The sequence below is a fragment of the Pygocentrus nattereri genome, chromosome 22 (genome assembly GCF_015220715.1).
Source record: "Pygocentrus nattereri isolate fPygNat1 chromosome 22, fPygNat1.pri, whole genome shotgun sequence".
NCBI classification, from domain to species: domain Eukaryota; kingdom Metazoa; phylum Chordata; class Actinopteri; order Characiformes; family Serrasalmidae; genus Pygocentrus; species Pygocentrus nattereri.
This window is the reverse complement of record NC_051232.1, coordinates 25,987,108-26,007,972: the sequence shown is the minus strand read 5'-3', so window position 1 is coordinate 26,007,972 and position 20,865 is coordinate 25,987,108. Positions and strand designations below refer to the sequence as shown.

The window sequence follows — 20,865 nt, the reverse complement described above, 5'->3', positions numbered from 1 at the left end:
CTCCAGGGATCCCTGTATAATGTTCCTTCATACAGCACTGTACTACGGTACTGACAGGATTCAAACTTATGACCTCCAGATACTGGGCAGTTAGACTGCTGTGCCACTCCACAGCTGTAAAGTTCTGTAAATTTCTGTGTGCAAGAAACAAAGAAGAAGTAAAATTGAACAGACCAGTATGATCTCTCCACAAATAGTCCCTCATGCTGAGAGAGAGAGAGAGAGAGCAAGCACATGGTCTGTGCTTAGATAATATTGATGATATTTATATTCATATATTTTAATATCAAGCAGTTTCAGTTTAACCAAGCTGTCTGATTCAAGAGAAAGAGATCAAAAGTTTAAATCCCAGCAACAGCAACACCACTATAACTACTTTTATGCATGTGAAGAACTTTTTTTAAGAGTTTAATGAACCTAAACATTGCTAAAAATGTTTTATGAATAACCATTAAGTTAGTATAGAATTTGCATTTTTACACCTTTACAAAAAGCTTTTTGCTACCGCAAAACTCTTTATCAAGCATAGTTCTTTAGAAAACCAAAGAGCTTCTTCTATGGCATTACTCAAAGAATTGTTCTGTGTTGGTGTAAAAACACTTTGCATGTCACTTTACTATAAAGACAGCAATCACTCATAATCACACAAATCAATAATTCATTTTAAAGTCTGAAACTTGTGGTGGGACAGGGCCATTTTACAGGGTCAGAATACACAGGGAATTGATGAGTATGTTGATGAATGTAAGCAGACTACAACACACTGCAATTTGAAGACCAAAAAACATGCATTTCAATCAAATTAATGTGGCTTCGTCACTTTCATAATAAAAGCCAAGAAAGACAAATTTACAAAGCACATTTAATACAAAGTGATCAGCACCCTGAGTGGGGATGGATGGATGGCAGACGAAACTAAGAATGATGTAGTCTGCATCACTGAATGCACAATGGTTACTCAGAGAAACCACCTCAGAAATGAACTTTCACCTTGAACCTAAAAAATTTCACTCCAAATCTGTTTAAGTTTAATGGTTTGTAACTTGTTCACATCAATAAATCTGACATTCTGAAAGAACGTCTGTGTGCCTTAAAGGGTTAAACAAGAGAACTCAATAAATAAAAAAATGGTAAAAATCACACAATTATACTTGTGCATTCTCGGATACCATAAGTGAAGAAGAACATCAATAAAAATAACACCTCTACAGTATTTGGGATAACAGTGCTATCATATTAACAGTGCCCATATTAATATAATTTAAACCATAAAGGAATGTTGATTTTTGAATGTTTTGAAGTGTTTGAGTAAGATGTTAAGAATGTGTTATGTCGACACACTTCAAATAAAGTGTTAGTGATGCCTGTTTAGTTAGCTAGCACCTTATCTAGACACCTAGGCTAAAAACTGTCATTCAGCTGTCTATCAAAGCACAGGCAGTGTACAAACATTACGCTGCTTTTGGATCAAAACCTTGTATCACACTTCTGACATTTTTCAGTTTTTGACATAATTTGATAATGCCTGTTGCTCTTTACATCGTGTGTAAATTTCATGAAGAATGGACAAAAGCAAACAGCCTAAAATTATGTGGATAAATGTCTGGTTCCACTGACTTAGGTTAAAAGTAAAGTAGGTTTTTTCTTCTACTGTAAAGTTACAGTTTTGGAGATACAAGGTTTTGTTCTGACAGCAAAGATTAGTATTTAGTAACACGTCATTGGTAAAAAAAAAAAAAAACCCTCCTCAACTGTAGTAGGATGTCAGGGTTACAGCTCAGACTGTATTAAGCCACCTTTGACGTCTGAACATTCTAGAGAGGGTGTGGCCCTTTTAACAAGAAGAATATTTTAAACTTTGTGTCATTGTTGGCTTCAGTTTACCATGTCTTTTACTATCAAATACAGTTAAAAAATTTCTAATCTAAAATAAAGAGGGCTTTGAAAACTAAAAAACAGGGATAGTGTAGATGAGATTACATTAAAAACTTGCTCAAAGGGAGCGTTGAAAGGCCATGTAAGGCACTTTTTCACTTCTGTTTCATCAGAAAGGCACCAGCTGGAAGCATCAAGGTTATCCACTTTTGAAGGTAGTTTAGGAGGCCGCTGGAGGGGCATTTAACACTTTACAGCACTGCATTATCTACAGGAGGGGCACTTCCTCATGTTTTCTAACTTGTAGCCGTACCCTTTACAGTACTGTATCAGTTTCTCTTCTGAAAGGACACTCTTTGGGACACTTTTATGTAGGAATAGAAGGCACTTCATAAATACACCCTTTACCATTGCAAGGGGATCTTACAGGGCACTGCATCACGTTTTCTCCACTAGAATGGCGAATACCATATGTTATCAAGTTTTCCTGCTCTAGAGGGCACTTTATAATTTTTTGCATGAAGAGGCACTGTAGAGGGCACATAGTAATTTTTTCCTATGTAAAAGGCAGCCAGTAGGACATCCTTTCATTTTCACTTCATGACAGAACAAATCATGACAGAAAGTGAAAGAAAGCACGCAAAAAAATACCTCAGTGCACAAAAAAGATTCACATAATCAAAAAAGACAGACATAATCTGTGTTAAAAGGCAAATCTACGGCACTTTAAAACAGTTATCACTTCAACTTACAAATGTAAGCAAACTGTAAGTCCAAATTCACTGTTAATTTAAAATCACTAAAATAGTGAAAATGAAAAGGATGTGCCCTATTGGCTGCCTTTAACATAGGAAAAAAATACTATGAGCCAACAGCACAATGTGTATTACATTCTGTTAACGTATTATTACAATGAAGTACAATGAAATTAAAAAATTAAGGCAGCCAAGTTATTTACTTTTTTAACCTTAACTGCTTTTAGTGTACTTGAAAAAAATATTTGAAAACCAGCCCAACCCAAGCCTGATGTTAGAAAGAAATGATTTCCTGATGTTTTGGGCCCCATCGGGCTGCAGACTGATCTTGTATATTTAAAATATTGTTTGTGTTTGGTTTTAGGGAAGAAGAGTTCGAATGACTGTTGAGCTTATATAATATATAAACACAGTAGATATAATGTTCCACTTAGCAGAGCATTAGAGAGGAGACATGTAGAAGAAAATGATGTGAAGATAAAAGAGATGTGCAGAGAAATGGATGTTGTACATCCAGTATGAGCCTGTATGAGCGAGTCAGGTTGGAATATGAGCTGGGAAGGATAACTGGATAACTGTCAGAAGGTGTGAAGGAAAGCATCGAGTCTTCAGCATAGCAGTGATAAGAAAAACCATGAGAGGATCTCATATCACCAGGAGAACGAGTGTAAAGTGAAAAGAGAAGAGGATGCAGCTCCATGCCTTGTGGGACACCAGTGGAGAGCCTGCATGGAGAGGAGGATCTACCTGATAAGAGCAACCCTCCAGATAGGATTTGAACAGCTTCCACGCAGCGCCAGTGATTCTAATGTTAATGAGGACATCCAGAAGGATTGTATGGTGATTGTGTCTGAAGCTGTTGAGAGGTCAAGAAGAATCAGAACTGATGACAGTTTGGTTGATCTTGCTGCCTGGAGCTTCTTAGTCACTACTATAAGGGCAGTTTCAGTTGAGTGCGCTGGTTTTGAAGCCAGACTGGTTGGGGTCCTGGTGCTGGTTCTGAGTGAGAAAAAGAGACAGTTGGTTATAGACTGCACATTCAAGAATTTTTGAAAGGAAAGAAAGAAATGATACTGGTCTGTAGTTGTTGACATCAGAGCTGTCAAGCATGGGCTGCTTCAGCATGGGAACCACTCTTGCAGTCTTGAAAGCTGATGGAACTTGACGTGATGACAAGGAGTTGTTTATGACAATAGTGATGAAGGGCAGTAGACTCATGGCGATTGCCTGGAGCAAGTGGATGGGATGGGATTCAGTGGGCAGGTGGTTGGATTACTGGATTTGATCAGTAGGACATCATCTGTGGAAAGAGAAGAAAAATAGTTTAGGGGATTGAGATCAAGAGGACGAGGTCTAGTGGAAGGAGTGGAGACACAGGGAAAAGACTGGCGGAGTCTATCAACAATCTTCTCAAAGAAGGTGACAAAATCCTCAGGGGTGAGCGAAGAGAGTAGATTAAGAGTAGGGAGACTACATGATACCTGATATGTCAGGTACAATTTTATGTGTGTGTGTGTGTGTGTGTGTGTGTGTGTGTGTGTTTATTTATTTTTAATCATTTGTGTGCGTGTTTTCCAGACATAATATGGAATTCTCTGCAAAAATGACTTGTCAGTTCAACCTAAAAAATGTCATGTGGTAACAAATAAATGAACCAGAGTTGAATAAAACTAGTCCAGTTGCTTGTTACTACATGACCTAATTTGTTTAGGTTGAACTAATGACCTTTTTTACAGTGTAAATCACACTGTAGCTGTGTTAGAAAAGTTCTGGAATGCATGTCACGTTTTACCCTCTTTTGCACATCCTTCTCATCATCCATAGCTTCATTTACCAGCTGCTGCTTAAATTCCTGAGATATTTCTTTTACAGGTATAGAGTGGTACGTAAACCAGGGGGTGTCCCATCTTTTCCGCAGCCACTCTGGACCTTTGTGGATAAGATGTAGACTGATAGACTATAACACTAGAGAGAGAAAGAGCGCAAATGAATGCAAGAGCAAATCTGGGGGAGAGAGAGAGGCAGAGAGAGAGAGAGAGAGAAAAGGATCAGTTTTTCATGCACAACATCAGGCTCCGGTTGAGCCTGTTTTCCAGTGAGTTTTTAATTTTTTTTTTTTTTAACAAAGTATTTCCTCATGCATAAAATTTTAGCTAAAGGGCAAATCTACTACTTAAAAAAATCACTCTTTGGAAAACATGCCCATCCACGTTGTGCATGACAAATCGGCCCTGGGGCACCCTGAAACCTGATATTTCATAGGCCCAGTCAGCCTTGGGTCAGGTAGCAGACCTTTTAGATGTTTATCAAATTCCCCAGATGGAATGAATTGTTTTACCATTTTAAACTATCAGTAAAACATATATATATATATATATATATATACAAAAGTGGATAAATCAATTATTCTCTGATAGCAGACATTTGACAGGATACTCCAAAATACAGTGAACTGGGCTATACCCCAGATCTTTAACATGCCCAGAATAGAAATTGTTCCGAAAAGGCATTACACTAGATCAATGGTCTCCAGCCCTGGTCCTGAAGGGCACCCTTCCTGCAGAGTTTATCAGGTCCTTTATCCAATAAACTGCCCCACTCCCTACTTCAGTTTAACACATCTGATCCAGCCAATCACAGATTGGGTTGATTAGATAGAGCAGGTTTGGCAGATTGTGTTTGGAACTAGGTTCTGCAGAAAGTTGTGAGGATTCAGCAACATAAGCATCGGTGAGGACAGCACCTGATGTTAGATGATTAGTTCTGCATCACAGACTGCAGCCTCACCTCAGCTGAGCCTCACCCCCTTGAGGGTTGAAGAGCTCCATAAACTGAACATAAATTTATAGACATAACCAACTAATTTGCGTATGCCTGATTGTTTGGAGTTCTATTAAGATAAAATGTTACTGATAAACCTTCTCAGCATTCTGCATTCAGGGGTGTGTCCCGCCTAACATTTCTTGCTTATCCAGCTTATCCTTATTTTTATCCTTATATTTTTATATATTTTATATAACTGCACCTTTTCCTTTCATTTGTTCCTTCCTCATCTCTCCATTCTTCCATGAACTATTATTACTGCTATAAATTGATTTGACTCCAGTTACTGTAATTTGACTCCTTTTTAAATGCTGATTTTTAGCTAAAAATATATTTTGAAACCTACATTAAATCAAGTGATAGCTGATTTTACTTAATTTACCCCACTCTGCCTCTCTGCTTCTCTCTTTTGCACCTCTGTCTTCTCTGATTACTGAAAAAAGCACGTCAAACACATAGTATGTTATAAAATGCTGTCTATCAGAACCCCAGCTAACAGGAAAGGCAGCTATACATACAGTTAAGAAGGCAAAATACAGTCTAATGTACTTGCTGGTTTCGTAGTAAAGCTGTATATATATATAAATAGTAAAGCTATTGATATTATATCATCAATATGCTGGTTAACAGTGAACTCTCTCAAGCCAGCTGTAATATGTTATGTATAGGTAACAAAATACAGCTTTAGTTTCTCATCTAATTACTAACATAGCAAAATACGAAACCTGTAGCCCAAACTGAGCAACTCCTGAATTAGGCTAAATCACGCTGATTTAGCTAGCAAAGTTGTGAGTGCTCAGAATAAAAAAAAAAATGGAATTTGCATTTTACTTAATATGCATTTTAGTTAGCATTTTATATTAAGATGGAAAATGTAAATTATGCTCTTAAACGCTTACATTGTTTACCTATAGCATGTGCGCTGTGAATGTTACTTAAACAAAATTACTTTGTGTAGAATCTCGTACAGAGACAAACAGAGTGGGCAGTTCAGTCTATGGCTGAACCATAGCTGTTCTGAGGTCAGCTAAGAGCCTCTGACCGCTGACTGTGTAGTTTCATCAGTTTTTGCACATCTAATCTCATACAACACTGAAGAAGCTAAGAAACGAAATGCACTTTGGCCACTGAATAAAACTGCCTTTCATGTTATGCTAATGACGTCTTTACAAACCTATTCAGAGGTGGGTAGTAACTAGCTACGTTTACTCATGTACATATCGCTGCTGTTGGAAGAAAATCTTGTATATCCATTTTGGTCTTTTCTCAGTTTTTGAAATAATTTGAAAAAAATCTTGTCCTTTACATCGTGTGCAAATTTCATGAAAAATAGACCAAAAGAAACAGCCAAAAATGACTGGTTCCCCTGATTTACATTAAAAGGTAAGTCGTTTTTTTCCTTCTCCTGTAAAGTTACCATTTTGGAGATATGAGGCTTTCTTCCGACAACAGCGATATATTTCAGTAAAATACTGATGGATTTTTACTCTTCTAAGTTTTCAAATCATAATACTTTTACTACTAAAGTGTATTTGTGAATTAAGAAATCTTTATACTCGGTTACATTTTAGCCAGATCAGTTTTCATATTTAGGAAAAGCTACTTTTTCTTGTGTCTTATTCCAGTATCAATACTTTAGTTTGTTTCATTTGTTTTGATGGTGTTTCAGGAGATGCAGCCTCACATAGCAATATTTATTAGCAAACAGCCCCAGTTTGTTTTTGTGATTCTGTATCTCTTTAATTTGGTCTGGTTGTTGTACTGTGAGTGCTGAAGTATTCAAAATTACACACTATGTGTTTATTGTTCAGTAGTTTTGCAGTGATGCAAACGCTCTGTTACTCTCACATTCACCACCATGAAAACAGAAAAACAGAAAATAAAGATGCTTATCAACTGTGTCACCAGTATTAAATTAACTCATCAGGCCACCGAGGCCACAATCCAAAATCAGATGTACATTATTATTTAATCGCTTGTCTCTCATTATTTACAGCAGCTCACATTGTAGGAACTATATGAGTGTGTGTGAAGACTGAAGGTTAAAGCAGCAGGTTGGGCAGACAGTACAGTGATATCATGCTCTGGTGCTGAATTATCTTGTGCATTAGCACGGTTCAGTTGTTTGGTGCTACTTGAATTCGGGCTCTGTTTCAGTTCTACTGTCTGTTCCTGGTCAGTGCTTTATGCAGTTTAGGGAAAGCTCATTTTGAACTCAAAATGTAGTGGGGCATCGCCACAGCACTTTGAAAAGTAATGGGTCAAATGCCCACTCGCCACCACAGTTCCACTAGCCCTGCAAAAAAAACAAATCAAATATCATCATCCCAGAAATTTGTCGTCATAGATATTCTGTCCCCATTTGATTGGGTGGCCTCAATACTATCTCTGTGCCGCTGAGTAGACTGTATTATCATAATAGTACTGTTTCTACATTTAATCTCATGACTGGAGGAAAGTAAAAAAAAAAACCTTCTAAACTACTGAGGTCTGGACCTTTGTGTCCTCATAGCTAGTTACGGCTATGACTGAGGTCTGGACCTTGGTGTCTGTGTACATAATTATGGCCATGACGGAGGTGCAGTTTAGAAGGGTAAACATAGTTAACCAGTTTTCCCCCTACATTTGAGCATCTTGGACAACATCATGGAACTATAACAACTCAGAAGTTGTTACAGGGACCTTTAATAGTCATGGGGCCCTAAGAAGCTGCTCATGTTACCGATTATGTAGAGCTGGCACTGAAAGCATCATATTCTATGTAACGTAAAAAAAATGGTATTAAGGTACACCAATATCTTGCTAAACCATGTTTTTGTTATAGTTAAAAAATAGGGAGATTTGCAGGGCTCAGTGGATCTAGCTAAAGTTGCAAATCTGAGATTTGTAGCGAGTAGATATCATTGTGGATGATGTTACAGCCTCACATGTTGGATACTGAAGTTCAGATTCCTGATTGGTTGTTGTATTTTTGGCTGCCTATGGAAAAACTCAGCACTACTTTTATTTTCCTCTGAAAGGTTATTACGTTGTTTGATCACTGCCATGATCCTTAAAAATATTTCCTCTATTTAGTTCACTGAGATGCTTATCTGTATATTGGCATTAAGCCATGTATGATACTAAACTGCTCTTTTAGATGTTTGGTACTGAATAATGTTTTCTTCCTTGTATCATCTTACAGTAGGTTCATATTTATAGCAGAAAATGTCTAGTTGCTTGTCAAGTAAGACTGAAGAACAGATAAGGAGAGCCTCATTTTCATCAGCAAAACAGGACTACATCGTCAACAGTCTGACAAAAAAATAGGATTTAACCGCTATGTTTCAGTAGCCATGAAATATCACCTCCGCCTGTTCTGTCAGTTCCTCAGTTATCTTCAATAACTTTTCATTTCAATGGAAATGAATAGCAAATTGAATTTTTGTCTTAATGAGAGTTAGCAAGTGAACATTCATTACATTTTTTATTGGATTCCATGTTTCTTTTTTTCTTTGTTGTTAATATTATTATTAGTATTAGTAGTAGTAGTAGTATGCTAATTTTTGGTGGGCCAATTTTACATGATTTTACAGGGACCTTCAGGGACCTTCCAGAATAAAGTGCTTCAGAGATTAGCATTTACCTTCATCAAACACTCTGAATTCAGTTCATGAAGGCCTTGCTAATTAGCTGATGAGCTGAATCGGGTGTGTTTAATGAGGCAGTGAGCTGAAGTCTGCAGTGTTTAACCCTGCAAGGACTGAAGCCTGATACATGCAATAGAATCATGCTTCTATTTAAAATCTGCAAGTATTACGGCACTACTCCTGTTTTAAGTTTTGGAATGAAACAAAGGGGTAAAGTTCTTGAAATGCCAAGCATAAAATTGGACAAACAAGAACAGTTTTTCTAGATAGATACAGGCAAGCTCTTCTATTAGATTCTGTTAGATGTTCTGGAGCTGAAGAGATGTCCAGCAAAATTAAGAAGTGACCGTAATTAAAGTCATGGGGCTTGAAAAAAAAAAGGGGCTTGAGTTAAAAGGTTAAAAGCGCCAATATCATAAAGAGACTACTGCGGTTATTAGTTTACTTGCAATCAGAAATATATCTTCAGGAACATTTCAGAAATTTTAGAATATGGGGATCTAAAACCCTTAGGGTGCATGTGTGCCTTTGATAGTCACTTATTCATCAAAAGTCAGAGACTGTTTTCTACTGAGGAAATGTGTTCATGTCTATGGTGTATGACTCTATTACATACTATATTCTCAAGAAACAAATAAAGAAACATTAAATGCAGATTTTGATCGTGACATTCCTACATGCGTGAAAACACTTCCTTCAGAGAGCCTGGCTGATAAATATTTATACCGAGAACCAAGCCTTAAAAAAGAAAGAGAAAAAACTCTTCCTCATGCATGAAAGAGTTTCTGGTTGAGATGGATTGTTGACATGTTAGGTATGCTTCTCAATTATATCTTCAGATCATTATGCATAATCTAACTGCAGTTGCATTGGTCACATGAACATGCCCTGAAACGAGTATTTCAAGTACCTTAATATTCCATGTTTCTACTGCTAGTCACCCAGCGCTGATGTCCTCTTCAGTCTATGCAGATCACTCATACAAAAGGACTGTGCAGTCGCTATCCCTCTGCTACTAATTGAAATCAGTATCTGGCTTCACCTGATAGCATCCATGCTAAATCATAACTCATTACCATAGGTAAGTATCTGCTGATGATATTTGTCATTAAGCGTGTGCTTTTAAAATGATCTTTCATTGGCTTTTGTACTGCGCTGTGTCCGCTGTATGCATATTCACTTTATATGGGCTTTTGTATAGACTCTCATCTGTATATTGATACATGACCATTTTAAAAGTTTTAAATGAACAGGGAAAATGAGTTTCTTTACCGTCTGAGCTCACAGCGTTGGTTTCATTTCAGTTCATGAATGCAACTCACACTTCTTGAATAGTCAGCTACCAGTAAATCTAGCGCTGAGTCATTCCACTTTCCGGAGAGTTTAGCAAGGCATGTGTAAGGTTTAAGTATATGAAGTATACAAATTAGTTATAAAAAATATAACATTATATTTATATGTATTATGTGTATATTTCTTGTTTGGTTTGTTCTTTTAGATTTATCGGGCCCCTTAAATTCTCAGCCTTATTACATCATAACTACGTGAACTATAATGTTCTTAAGATGATTTTTTTTTATGAAGCGTGCCAATGGTAGGCAAATAAGACATTTCATATCAAATAATTTATGTTTCAACCATCAAATTTAAAGTTCAACCATAATTTACAAATGCTTTAATGGTTTTTATTGGACAGATTATTTATTATTCTGTGAACTTTGTACCCATGTTTCATAGAGTTTTGTGGATTTATTTGTGAAAACAGCTCAGTTTAGACACATTAAAACATTTCAAAATGAAAAAGATGAAAAATGTGATAAATTTGTAAGTATGAGCTTAGTATGAAATGACCTCAATGACTGAACTTTAAACTGTTATTAAAAATGAAAAATGTTCTTTCTACAAGCACTCCAGTGTGACATTCACTTATACTAGCACTAATTAAACCAGAACTAGAGTTACAGATAACTTTGTAGTGCAGAACTTTTATGCATACAAAATAAAAAAGGAAAACTAAATTGTACTTATCGATGATTGATTTATTTATTCTTTGACCATTTAGCCCTACACACAGCAGTTGCAGAGATGATTGGCTGGTACTGTCACCACTCAATGAAGACAACTGCTTCATTTTTTATGGATAGAAACAACATTTAATTAAATCATTTGAAATATTGTGACTAAAAACAAGAAGTGAACCTTAGCAGAAAAATTAAGTGTTCTAACATCAGATGTCCTGTTGAAACATTGGCTAGAACAGAAGTCTGTACTTAGTTATAAAATCCAGTTCTTTTTCATTAGTAGTCACTAGACCTTGAGTTGATATCGAGTGCCACGTGGACATTAGGCTATACAGAATGAAGAAGGTACATACAGGGTGTGTGCATACGTAATACATGTAGTTGGAGAAGAAAGTGTTCACTTATTTCAACAAATAATACACTCTGGTCCTCTTACGTTAAAGTTTAGTTAAATACAGAAAATAGATTAGTTACACTCCAGTCTGGCTGTACTACACTTGTTCTCTTATTAAAATGTGTCGATTTTGTACATGAAAATAAATTATATGTCTACATAAACAATACTGTAAAAAATCTGGTGAAATAAAAATAGAAGTTCAATTAAATAATTAAAGTAAAAAACACAAAAGAAAATACTTTTTACTGGGTAGTTATTTATTAGCTCAGAGAAATGTTAATATGTATATACGTTTTTTCATCTTTCAGTGTTTTCATTTATCCATTGTTAATCCTTTCCTCGTGCAGCCCAGTATTAATTGCAGTTATCATTCCATATCTGATTTACTTCTTAATCTTAAATCAAATGATTTAGCCTGGTGATGGAATGTGATAAATCTATGATGTGATATCTATCGGACGCTATCGAGTAATCTGGAACTAAAGTTTGCTCTTCCAACTAGCTCACAAGATGTCAACTACTACTGCTACTTTTTTCAAAATCTGAAATTACTTGCTACTTTTTAGGTTTAATGGTTTAATTTGTATTTATTGTAATGATATTTGGTGATTTTACTGGGAAAAACACATGTATTGCAAAACTAAATGGTTTTCAACAATGTGCTTACGTACTTAACCGTTTGTTCATTTAGGAGGCAACAAGTCGCTAATGTTGCCTCAAGTTTGTCTTTTGTGCATGTGTTTAAAGCTACTGTTGTGCACACTGTCAAACTACCGACAAGCAAATGTAAAATATGTACCATATAAATACTGCTTTGTTTTTGTTTTTCAAGTAGATTATATGTACACCAGTTTATACATTTCCATATTTGAGTGACACTGATGGGAATAGGAATGAAATGCCACTAAGAACAAAAGGTTTGGACAGTACATTTACGGCATTTGGCTGACGCTCTTATCCAGAGCGACTTACAATTGGATCATTTTACACAGGTAGGCCAAGGCAGTGTTAGGAGTCTTGCCCAAGGACTCTTATTGGTATAGTGTAGGGTGCCCAGGTGGGGATTGAACCCCAGTCTACAGTGTCTACAGGTGTTAACCACTACACTATCCCAACCACAGTAGAAGCTGGGGACCTCGCACCCCGTGTCTGGGATTGGCCTGAGGAATTTGTAAGCCAATTGTTTAGATTTTTGCTTCACAGTGTCATAGTTCATTTGCATTAATTAATTTAGCTCGATATTTCAGCTCGTTGCTTGTTGCTCTGCTGTCGTGTCACTTGCCGCTAGTCGCTAAATCATGGCTGAAAATCACATACTCACACAGGAAATGACTGGATGCTTTCTACCTGCTGGTGTGAACGTATAGTAAGAATTTTGCACATTACTGTATATACATTACTGTAACTTTTATTTATTCTAATATTGTTGTTTTATGAGCAAATAAATACTTACTGCCCAAAACAGTACTCTACATAAGAAAACGTTTTGGCACACTTGCTCAAATTGAGATGTGTGGTTTATTTTCAAAGTGAAAATAAATTGAAACATAAACATAAGCCACTTCTGAATATTTTAATGCACAATTAATTTTATTGTACTTATTTTTTACTTTTTGGAATCTATTATGATTTCATTCTGCTTCAGCCTGCTCTTGGTCCTGAATGCGCTGTTTTTGTTCTACTGAATGAGAGATATACAGGGTGAGTCAAAAGTCATGGGACACGGTTTTATCTTATTTTTTATTTTATCGACTTTTATCTTTGGAGTCATCTCAAACAAATTGTGTATGCTGAGAAAATTTGCAACAAACACCACCTTCAGCACCTCATCGTGGAGGCTTGTGACAGCATAAAAAATAAAATAAGATAAAACGGTGTGTCCTATGACTTTTGGCTCACCCTGTGTATTAATCCTATTCCACTTCTGATTATTAAACTGACATTATATCCACAACTTGTGGCAGTGAGGAGAACATGTTAACAAATTGGCACCTAACAAACTTTATGTAAAATTTTATGTAATTTTTGCAGTGCCAGTGTTTCATCCGTGTGAAAGCTATCTTTTTTACTGATGCTTACAGGGAAGCATGTATAAAATATACTCCAGCAACCTTTCACTCAGAAGTCTGAGGACTGGTTGAAAATGAAAGTGTCTTGGCAAATGCTCTGGTTTATCTGCACTTGGGCCCTTGTGTGGTTCAAAATGCCACTAATAGAAACAACGCATTCAAAATCAAGATAAAGGAGTATGCTGAAGAAATATGAAATGATGGTGTATTTCAAAAAGTACTCCAAAAAAAACCCATAAAAGATATCAGTTAAGAATGTATTTTTCAGTTTTTCATATAATTTGAAAATGCTCTTTATTATTTATGTGTAGATTTCATTATTAACCAAAAGAAGCAGCCCAAAATGACTTGGAAAAAAGTCTTGTTTCATTGACTCACATTAAAAGCAAAATATGTTTTTCCTTCTTCTTTGAAGTTACCATTTCAGAGATACAAGGTGTGGTTCCGATAGCAGCTATATATTTTATTTCAATGCAGAATTTTAAAGTGACTTGAAGCCAAATCATCAAGGAGGTCAATCAAAATGGACCACAAGCATTATTATACACACTATAAAACTGCTGTTTTTAAAAAGTAGGTAAAAAGCAATACATATCAGAACATCACATTACACAGATGGAATTAATAAGCAGACTAGCACATCGCTGTTGTTGGAAGAAAACCTCATATCTCCAAAATAGTAACTTTACAGGAGAAGGAAAAAACCTACTTTACTTTTAATGTAAGTCAATGGAACCACAGTGTCACGATTGGCCCCACTCAGTCCGGTCCATGTGCTTTTTGTTTAACTTTTGATCTTCCATGTACATTTGTTTTGGTCTAGTCCATGTGCTTTTGTTTTGATACCAGTCTGGCCCCTTGTTTGGTTACTCCGCCCCTGATTGTTTCCACCTGTGTTTCGTGATCCCTAGTTAGCCCTCATGTATTTAAGCCCTGTGTTTTCCCCTGTGTTTGTAGGTCTTTGTTTGAAGTTAGATGTTTGGCTGGTGTTTGTTGTTTATGTTTGTTTTATTTGTTTGTTTGGCTTGTTCTGTACAATTTTGGATATTGGTGTTCTTAGTCATGACTGTCCATCCTACGTTTGGTATTGATTATTGGAACCTGGACTGGACTCAACCATGACCCTGGATTTGCCCATAGTAAAAATCGCTCATCTCAGCACATGCGTCCGCCTCCTTGCTCCCCGGCGTTTTTTCCAAGTAATTTTGGAGCACTTCTTTTGGTCCATTAAGCGTGAAATTTACAAACAATGTAAGGAACAACAGGCTTTTTCAAATTATATTAAAAACTGAAAAATGACAAAAATTGACATAAGAGATTTTGATTCGACAGCAGTGATATCTTATTTAGGTTGCGGGCCTGTATTATCTATGAAAACCAAAAACCAGATCAAATCAGTATTGATACTCAGGACTGGACTGAGAATCTCTGTAGACCAGTTTTTGCATTACTTTGTCACCTGTCTGAAGATTTAGCGCAGATGTTTAAAACTTCCTTAAAACTGTCACATCACTGTACTCCTGTGCAATGTTGTCTGGGAGGTGCTGATTTCTTCATTTATATATACTTAACATTCCATGCAAAAGGATCATGTGGGCAACTGTAATAATATAAATCAGTTAAATTAATAAGGAATTGGCAAAAATGTGTTGGGTGTTTCGTGTGGTCAGAGGAAAGAAGACAAGGAAAGTTGGTGGTGGAATGAGGAAGTCCAGGAGAGTATTCAGAAGAAGAAGGCAGCTAAGAAAAAGTGGGATAACCAGAGAGATGAAGGAAGTAGGCAGGAGTACCGTGAGGCTAGTCGCATAGCAAAAAGAATGGTGGCAAAGGCAAAGGCTCAGGCCTATGATGAGCTGTATGAGAGGCTGGACAGTAAAGAAGGAGTAAAGGACTTGTATCGTTTGGCTAAACAGAGAGATAGAGCTGGAAAGGATGTACAGCAGGTTAGGCTGATAAAGGATAGAGAGGGAAATGTACTAGTGAGTGAACAGAGAGTGTTGAGTAGATGGAAGGAGTACTTTGAAGAACTAATGAATGAGGAAAACGAGAGAGAGAGGAGGACAACGGGGGGAGAGATAGTGGATCAGGAAGTGCAGAGAATTATCCATCCATCCATCCATCCATCCATCCATCCATCCATCCATCCATCCATCCATCCATCCATCCATCCACGTTGTTTAACAAAATCCTGGAGAGTGAGAGGATGCCTGATGAGTGGAGAAGCAGTGTACTGGTCCCCATTTCTAAGAACAAGGGTGATTGTCCTTGCCCTGATTAGTCTTTTGTTTTTTACGGTGTTTACAAATATGTTTCCTCCAAAAATCAAACAGCATGGTACAGAGGCAGAGCCAGACTCAACGAGCAGACTTAGTGAGTTTCGGGCTCTAGGCAAACGACATGAATGAATTATATATGTCAAACATATTATATACGTCAAACATATTTGTAAACACCATAAAAAAACAAAAGACTAATCAGATCAATCTAAAAAATGACTTCATATAGTAAAAAGCAGTTAAACTTTTTTTTTTTAACTTAAAAAAAATACACTGATTGAAAGAATTATTCACATAAAGTGTTTATTTAGGTACAATAAAAAGTATCATTCATTTACTTGTTAACACATGAAGTAATTTTTAGGCCCGTTAGATGCAGATTTTCAGGCTTTCATCAGCTTTTCGTTGTTACTGGCAAATGTCTGTCTCTCTAAATGAGCTCCAACTGTTTGAGAATGCAGCAGTGTGTGTACTTACCAAGAAAAGGAGGTATGTGCATGTTATTATGGTCTTATTCTGTGTACACTGGCTTCTTGTTAAGTTCTGCATTGATTACAAAATCTTGCCCTGACATTTAAATCTCTTTATTTTATGTTAACCTCAGGAATACCCTACTGATCTATTGAAGCCTTAGCGAAAGTCAAAGCAGGCTTGCTGCAAACATCTAGGATCTCTCACTGCTTAATTAGTGAAATAAATTTTTGCTTATATTGAGTATTTTGAGACTTTGCAACTGAAATTAAAAGCACTATATAAGAAATATGTATTATGATGATGGTTATTATTATTATTATTTTGTTGTTAAAAAGTTGTTATTGTTAAAATTGTACTAGAAGCTGCATAACTGAGTATTTATCAGTTATTATATGGTAAATAATATATCATTGCAATATTTGTTTATAGATAGTTATTTCTACCTACAATATTCTTAGTTCACTTTATTTTTTACATGATTATAACTTTCTATAATGTTATTTATTTAATTCTTGTTCTTTTATAGCTCAGTCATTTTAGAATAAGCTACAGTTCCATTCATAATTCTGGATAGTTATTTCACGTATTTCTTGTGGGTTCTATAAATTTGGAGCATAAAAATCTGGAGCACTTTAATAAAATTATGCTATATAATTTTGACATAAACAGGCCATAATCATGTTATATGCTGTAATGAGTTATCATGACAGAGTTTATCCAGCAAGGTATGATGTTTCCATTAACACAAAATAACTGTAATGGCATAATGTATTATGTCTTCATGGCTGACTAGAATAGACTAGTAGAAAAGCATATGACACATTGCATGCCATGATGATTAACCATAATTGTTTCATATGAATTTGGTTTAAGATTTAAAAACAGAACAGAGCTGACAGAGTGCACTTAATAGTTGTGTTTCAGTACCTTTTATACAACACTATATTTTGTAGCACTTGTAATCTATCAGGTGGTAATTTAAAATAACAGAATAATTCATGTGAGTGTATAAAAACAGTGTTTTTAATCTACCATCCATGCAGCACACACATTTCTTTCATCAATACATTTGTTTGTATTGATGAAATGTAGAAACTAGTGTAAAAAGGATACATGTACCAGTTTATTGGATAAAAGACATGTACATAGAGTCGGTCCTGACCTGCTAGAATCCCTAAGCAAAATTCAGTATATTTTCTTTGTGTCATGTAAACCGTGTGCAACTGCCACACAGACACCCCAGCTCTAAATTATTTAAATACTATTTATACTATGGCTTGGTGGAATTTATTCACGCACATACAAACATTTTGTACAGTTTGTAAACACCCTTGCCGTTGGCATTCATCAAACATTATAAATAGCTGTATTTCACTCTCATTTTTGTCACAGAACACAGCTCTGAACACTGCTTTATTAAACAGTATTGTTATTTGCTGACATCAAGCTTGAAGAGTTTACCTGATTGCTGTTCCCACAATTCAGGCTCATGGTGTTTCTTTCCCTCGTGACCAAATGGATAGTTCTGCTTGTGAATTGTAAGTTGTAAATAAGCATCTTTGACAAGAGGGGGATTTTGCAGAGCCCTATGGAAATATGCCCATATGGTGTAGTGAGCGTATAGGGCCAACTGGATCTGGGTGTACAACATATACTCATTGGGCACTTTATTAGGTGTTGTATTAAAAGGTTGCACCCCTTTTGCTTTCAGAACTGCCTTAATTCTTCATGGTATACTTTCAACAAGGTGCTGGAAACATTCCTCAGAGATTTTGGTCCATATTGACACGATAGCATCAAGCAGTTGCTGCAGATTTGTCAGCTGCACATCTATGATGCGAATCTCCCGTTCCACCACATCCCAAAGGTGCTCTATTGGATTGAGATCTGGTGACTGTGGAGACCACTGGAGTACAGCGAACTCATCGTCATGTTCAAGAAACCAGTTTGAGATGATATGGTGTCTGGCACCAACAACCACACCACGTTCAAAGTCACTTAAATCCCCATTCTTCCCCATTCTGATGCTCAGTTTGCACTTCAGCAAGTTGTCTTGACCACGTCTACATGCCTAAATGCATTGAGTTGCAGCCATGTGATTGGCTGATTAGCTATTTGTGTTAACAAGCAATTGAACAGGTGTACCAAATAAAGTGGCCAGTGAGTGTATACAGCTCACATGTTGGTTCCTTGATCCTCAAGCTCAAAACAGGACCTACATCATTGCTGCTGACACCCTAATTAGAAGGATATGTGAAAAATGGCTTGTCAGATCATAAATAAAATTACTTCAGGTAGTAACAAGAAACTGAACTAATTTTATTCACCTCAAAAATTATATTGATTGAAAGAATCGACCATTAAAAGTATTTATTTAAGTTAAATAATAGTTCATTTACTTGTTACCACATGTAGTAACTTTTTTTAGGTTGATCTGATGAGCCACACATTTTACATTTCAAAAATTGTTTTATTTATTTATTTTTATTGTTGTTTGTTTGGACCTCTTTCATCTTAATGCTGACGTGAACATCTATGTGATGATATTTCAATTTGGGCTATTTAGTGTAATTACAGATACTTTATCCAATACAAATCAGCCATAAAAATCCCCTTACAAATGTCAATACTGGACGTCCTCAGCTAAAGTGAATCCATCTCAAATAAGACTATAGACTGCATGTTTTTATTTGAGAAACATCCAAATTGAGATGCATATAAACCCTAAAAGATGCACTGCAGATAAACATAAAATACTTACACCATGTGGTAACAAGTAAATAAACTCTGAACTAATGAATGCATATGTTATAAGCAGCTGGTACAACTTTATGTACAGCGTGTATCTTGTTCTTCTATTATTTTATCAATAAATTTGATTTAAGTATTATTATTTGCTTTAAGAGCACATTCTGTTCTTTGGTCACACATAAAACACAAATGGAAGCTGATGTGTCTTTGAAGCTCAGGCCTCCCAGCTAAATGAACTGCTACATACCACTGACTGCTTCCTGGTTCCTTTTAAGTATTCCTTTTAAGTACTTTTCTCATAAGTGAGCTGGAAAGATAAGCCCTGTCTGCTAGCTTTCTTGCCCTCCCCACATTGTGAGAGCTGCTTGTTACTGTATTAGCTCAAGTAAGGTCTGTTGAATGAGCCTATGAAGGGCAGTAGCTAAACCTGCCCAGAAATCTTTGCCACACTTTCTTTTTGAAATATCACTCTGGTTGTTCTAATGCAAACTCTTCCTGTACTTTTTTGTTTTCTGCCACATAAGTATTTGAGGCTGTCTACTGAACAAGACACTTTCTTATTTTCATCACTAGTTGGTTATGTTTCTGAAGAGGGTGGGCGAGGGGCGGGTTTTGTTGGGGGATAAAGCAGACTGTAGAAGTTCTTGGTCAGAGAGTAGAGTAATTGTGTTTTATGTGGTCATTGTTCTAGATACCTGAAATCTCAGGAGTTGAAGATTGAATTTTCATCTCAAGACATGAAGAGTGAATTTTTAATATTTCTTAAAAATTCTTCAAGACAAAAAGGAGAATTAGAACATCTTAACAAATATTTTTCTAATTTAATTCAAGTACAAATAAAAGTAAAAATTCTCTTTTTATTTGAGTAAAATTTCAACTGCTATCTCTGCTTTCTCTGAAATAGTGCTGTGGTAGGAAAAAGTTTTTTTTAATCATAATTATATGGTTCTGCAATGCCATAGTTCAGTCTTATATATTCACAAATTTACAGCTTATAGAGAAGAGCTTTATCTGTATGGTAATGGTATCTGAAGTCAATTGCTGCTTAGTAAACCAAAATTTAGTTACTGTTAAAAACAACAGTCAAAACTCACAGGTTCATAGCCTGTACACTGAGGTTGGGGTTAGGCAGAAATGCTATTGTTCGCCTGTCTTCTGCTGCGTGTTTAACTGCCTTGCAGTGATCTTTCTTTATAAGTGTATTTACAATATGCTTAAGGTTTAATTTATATTCAGCTTACTCTTTTGTTTACTGAGACTTTTAGACATCATATCTCATCTAATTCAATGAAAGAACTGGCGTGACAGTGAGGCCAATCGGAGGAAATACATGTTTTACACATTTACAGTTCTGATATAAGAGAAAGTACAGCTATTTCTGCTATTTTGCTCCTTAAAAGAATTCCTGCAGTAGTTGCCCAATGTCAAGGCTCATCAAGGTGTTAGAGTGGACTACAAGAGTTGGTTTGGGCAAGAATTTTACAATGTCAGCAGAAGCAAGGTAGTCAAAGAATGGTGCAGAGAGAGTAAATGCAGAGTTTACTAGTTACTAGCCTGATTAAGTGTTGACTGTTCATTGGCAACATGTCCTTGATCGAGCCAACTTACAATTCGACCAATTGCCACTCATTAGTCTTTATACCTTGGTGTCAATGTACAAAAAGGAAAGATTGCAAGGCAAACAACTGTGACCTTGGGGAAGTTCACTTGGTCATCTTGCATGACCACACCTCAATAGGAATTCTAATCCCTACAAGACCTTATAAGCATCTTTAGGTAAAGGATATTATCCTAC

At 36.2% G+C, this 20,865-nt stretch overlaps 1 long non-coding RNA gene across 1 annotated transcript in view; it reads right to left on the bottom strand.

Moving 5' to 3' along the window:
* Positions 1–769: 769 nt before the first annotated feature.
* LOC108414789 overlaps positions 770–20,865 on the bottom strand; it is a 94,021-nt gene continuing 73,925 nt past the window's right edge. The window contains exon 6 of the long non-coding RNA XR_005129383.1: positions 770–3,930. This is a non-coding gene — a long non-coding RNA (uncharacterized LOC108414789). The remainder of the gene's footprint in view (positions 3,931–20,865) is intronic.